The sequence below is a fragment of the Poecilia reticulata genome, chromosome 12, assembly GCF_904066995.2.
Source record: "Poecilia reticulata chromosome 12, P_reticulata-male-v2, whole genome shotgun sequence".
In the NCBI taxonomy this organism is placed as follows: Eukaryota; Metazoa; Chordata; class Actinopteri; order Cyprinodontiformes; family Poeciliidae; genus Poecilia; species Poecilia reticulata.
Window position 1 is genome coordinate 14,311 of NC_088841.1, and position 5,000 is coordinate 19,310.

Here is a 5,000-nt window from a genome sequence, read left to right on the forward strand (position 1 = left end):
GGAGAACCGCCTGCCATGCCTTGCCTGCCTGCCTGCCCCCACCGCGGATCTCCGTAGAGGGCCCCCGCAGCGGCTGTGCCAGCCTCCGGCCAATCATTGGATACGGATGCCCCGGTGGTGTCTGTGAGAGATCACACTTTGCCCGGGGGAGAGCCGTGGTCCGCAGCGTCCTTCGAGCTGGCACATGTGCGCGGGGGTATGGTTCTGCATATGGGTTTTGAGAAACTCGATGATTCCTGGAGCCACCGCAGCTTCCTGGAGGCCGGTTCCACCCCAAACGATACCTAACTGGAACCGACAGTCCTGCTGCGATGGACCAGTGAAAGACGGCTGGGACAGACGGGACGTCTCGGTCTCGCTACCGATGGGACGACCGCGGGCTGGAGCGGGTGGGCCAGGCCCACGACTGTCAGTGCCCGGGTCTGGAGGCGAACCTGCAAGGTTGGAGGAACCCTTCGCCGAAGCGCCAGTGCTTGAGAGCACCAGGGCCGGCGGGAGCCCTCCATGGCAGGCCACGTGTGCTGTTCGGTCGGTTGTGTGTGTGTAAGTGTGCATGGGAGACATCCACTGGAGCTCCAGGACCTCCAGCGGGACCCCGGGCGGACCGGAGTCCGCTCAGAGCACACCGCCTTCGGCCTGGGCCCAGGGTGTCCTTGCCGCTCTGTCCTGCCTTCCACAGAGCTCCGGGGCGAGCCAGAGAACCTCCAGGCCCGTCGGAAGGACCCAGCAGACTCACCGGCCAAATCTGAGACATGTCGGCCAAAGCCCCGGTTCTCCAGAGAAAAGGCAGACTTTTTTTTTTAAAACCGCTCAAAATGCACTAAAATGGGGGAAAAGAGGGCTGAAACCTGCTTAGATGGGGTCGCCAGACATCCAGGTTTCCGAAAATATAAGTTTGTGCTGCCTCACTTTGCCATTTTTCCTCTAAGTCCCTCTTTTCTAACTCTCTCCTGATATCGTTCCGGCGGTGTTTTGACGGGTAAGGTGACGAAATACCCTCGGCCGAGTTTCATGGGCGAAAGTGAAAGTAAAAAAAAAGACCGGACATTTAAGTGGGCACCGCAACTTTCGGTGCTAATATCTCAGTCGTTCTTTGCGGTAGAAGGAAACGGAGGGCACGGGGCTGTTCCCCGGAGTCCGGACTATCGGCCCCTGGTGCGTTTTTACCGAAAAAGTGCATTTTTCGCCGTTTTTGGACCGCTTTTCCGCGAAACGCTTAAAAATTCGTTAAAAATCGTAGGAAGGTCCTGGAGCAAATCGGACACCACCAGCGCACTCCTGGGACTCGCCCGGTTCCAACGGTGTATGGCATGCCCGGGTCCGAACGCGCGTTCGGGGTCTGGGTCGTGTTTCGTGGCCCTGGTAAGGCAGATGACAGACATCCAGAGCAGCGGCGCTGACGATGATGATGTTGCAGCAGCCGATGAAGATACTCGCGTCGGGCGGGGCTGAGCGGGGGATGAGCGAGGGCTGAGACCCTCGACAGAGAACCGGGCCTAGGGAACCGGGACTTTCGTCCAGGCCTCCGGGAGTGACATCACCCGAACCGGGGGCATCCCAGGAGCACGATGATGCCAGTCCCGGTTCGTTTGGACCGCGGGAAAGGGTACTTTTGACCCGACTTGCGGTAGACGGTTAAAGACCCATAGACGACCGCAGGAAGGTCCTGGAGCGAAACGGAGGCCACCCCCGGAGCGGCCCGGATCCAACGATGTACGGCATGACCGGGTTCCCGTCCGTCTGGACCGCCTACTCGCGGGACCGGGGAGGCCCGCTTTGGCGCAAATCGCTTAAAAATTCGTTAAAAATCGGGGGAGCGTCCTGGACGAAATCGGACACCACCAGTGCACTCCTGGGACTCGCCCGGTTCTTCCAGTATATAGGTTGGCTAGGTTCCGTACGAATTTGAAATCCAGGCCTGGAGCAACAGAGACATCCAGGCCTGCAGAACCAGGCTGGGACATCCAGGCAGAGACATCCAGGCCTGCAGAACCAGGCACAGACATCCAGGCAGAGACATCCAGGCTGGGACATCCAGGCTGGGACATCCAGGCCTGCAGAACCAGGCTGGGACATCCAGGCAGAGACATCCAGGCAGAGACATTCAGGCAGGGACATCCAGGCCTGGAGGTCAAGGCTGCATGGAACTCCACATAGCCTTGACCTCCAGGCCCACACCCAGACTTGGCTCCGGGGTCAGACACAGTCTTGGAACCCCCCCACCCCCGATAGAACCAGGCTCTCCACACGAACACGTGTACCTACACTTAAGCACCCCTCCTCGGACTAAACCCAGTAGTACGCAGGCCCTGGAAGCTCGTGCCCCTGGTAAGGCAACTCAGTTTTACGATGTGGCCTTGGGTTGACCGGGGAGAGGCTACCCTCCCCAGCCTCTTCCGGCCGAGCGCCCCCTGTCCGGTCCCTGGATGGGACTTAGACTTTTTCTCGCCGTCAACTGAGAACCGGGCCTGCCAGGCCCACCGGCCGAGCACGTGTACCCACACTTAAGCACGCCTCCTCGGACTAAACCCAGTAGCCCGCGGGCCCTGGAAGTTCGTGCCCCTGGTAAGGCAGCAAAGTTCGTGCCCCTGGGAAGGCAGCAGTGAGGGGCAATGTGGCCCTGTGCTGACCGGGCAGAGGCTACCGTCCCCGGCCTCTTCCGGCCGAGCGCCCCCTGTCCGGTCCCTGGATGGGACTTAGACTTTTTCTCGCCGTCAACTGAGAACCGGGCCTGCCAGGCCCACCGGCCGAGCACGTGTACCCACACTTAAGCACCCCTCCTCGGACTACACCCAGCAGTACGCAGGCCCTGGAAGTTCGTGCCCCTGGTAAGGCAGCAGGACTTAGAGATTCTGGTAAAAAAAGTTGGGTTTCTCCATAGGTTTAACTGTGAAATGTACAGTTAAACCTATGTGATTTTGCCCCGCTGTTAACGGGCACTGACAGGGCAATTTTGATCCGATCGCGAAGCGGCTTGGCAGGCTTTGCGATCTCGTCTAGCTCTTTAAACGTACCGATTTTTATAGCTCCAGCTACTACGGTTTTTGCTGGGGGGCCGGTGCCGTTTTTAGGAATGGGGGGGTCCGGATCGACCCCACGGGGGCGTGCCTGGATTGAACAAGCGGTGGCATACGGTCCATGGGGTCGGACTGAACACCCCCACGAAGTTTCAGCTCTGTGGGACCACGTTAAGTGGTTGTGCCTCGCGGTTTTATTTCCGGTGACCATAACCCTTCCTCTGACCTTTTTTAAGACTCGTGGAGACAGATCTTTTAAAGCTGTGGCGCCCCGCCTATGGAATGAGCTACCTTGCACCATTCGATCTCTACATTGCATAGACACTTTCAAGAAACAACTTAAGACCCACTTTTTTAATCTTGCTTTTTAGTGTACTACTGTGTTTTATTGTTTGTATGTTGTTTTTAATTTGTTTTATTTTTTATACTTTGTGCAGCACTTTGTGATCCTGGTCTGTGAAAAGTGCTATAGAAATAAAGCTTACTTACTTACTTACTACAATGGTTGGCCCAAATTTTCCATATTTCTCCGTTTTCTTCCTGGCTCTTCTTGCCAGGGTCCCCGCACTCATTTCGTAACTGATGGTTACATCAACCACCAGACCGATCTTCTTTTTGGTCATGATTAGGTCTGGTACTGCCATGCCTAGTACATCATCGATGATTTTCTTCTCTCGTCTGACCTTCCAACCAAGGTTACCCGCCTCGATTGCTAGTAAGGTACAGATTCGGTTGTAGTTTTGCATTCTCATCTTCTTGAATGCTTCACACGAGCTTATGATGTGAGGTAGGCCCTCCCACCCTTTTCCACAAACTCTGCAACTGGGGTCACCTCCCTGACCCCTGTTCAGGGTTGTTTGATTTCCAAACGTGTTGGACCTCATTTGGACGCCCAGGATGAAGTCTGATTGGCAGAGTTGTTCAGGGCGGGATAGCCAGTTGTTACTTAGTGGATCGTCACGGAAAGAGTTGATTCCTCTGCCTTGAGATTTTAGTGAAACCCACTTTTGCTGCTCCTTTACTCTCCAGTCAGCTCCAATTTTGCTGTGATCTTCCATACTTAGGACTTTGCGTATTTTTCCTTGGGACGGGTGGCCAACTACCGCTGTCCATCTTAATGCAAGATCCTTCTTGGGGAAGAATGCAGCAGATAGGGATTTGCATAGTGTGTTTTCAGATTGGAGCAGCTTGGCCCAGCGTCTCAGCTGAGCAATCGGCACCTGTGTTTCGAGTTTCTGCAGTCCAAGGCCCCCATCCCTTTGTTTGGCATATAAAACGCCATTGTTAGTAGAAGGTTTGAGGTGTAGCCACTTCTTTACAGCACCTCTCAACATCTGGTCCGCGTTTTGGAGGTCTGAGATTTTGACCATGCTCATTTCGGTCATGTATTGGATCCTGGGATACCAAAGTTTGAGAGTAGTTGCAACTTTTGTGTGGGTTTCAGTGGAGCAACATCGATGTTCTCGACAATCTTGGACAATGGACTCAGGAAGTCCGCAGGTTTTACTCCTGTAAGGGGGCTCACATTCATTCCCAGGTATTTGGTTGAGTGTGAGGGATCCAACATTGGTACCGGAAGTCCCCCAACACACCATGGGTCACAGGCATTGATGGACATGATCCCCTTCCTGCTGCACAAATAAAATCCACAACATTTGTGGATTTTAACCTGCAGGCCTGTATTTATCAAGAACTTGTCCAGAATCCTTAGATTGGCAGTCATTCCATTCCAGGAATTGCTTATTATGACCAAATCATCAGCATAGGCCAGGGCTGTGATTTTCTGGTCACCCACCAGGAAACCTGTGCCGTTGTCGTCCAAGAATGATAGGAGTGGGTCGATCGCCAAGTTAAACAGGAGTGGAGATAGAGGGTCTCCTTGTTTAACTCCCACCTTCAAGTTGATCCTTCTGGTGAACCCTTCGCCAGTTCTTATACGTGAGTACGAGTTTCGGTAGGAGTCTTTGATTAGGTTACGGAAAC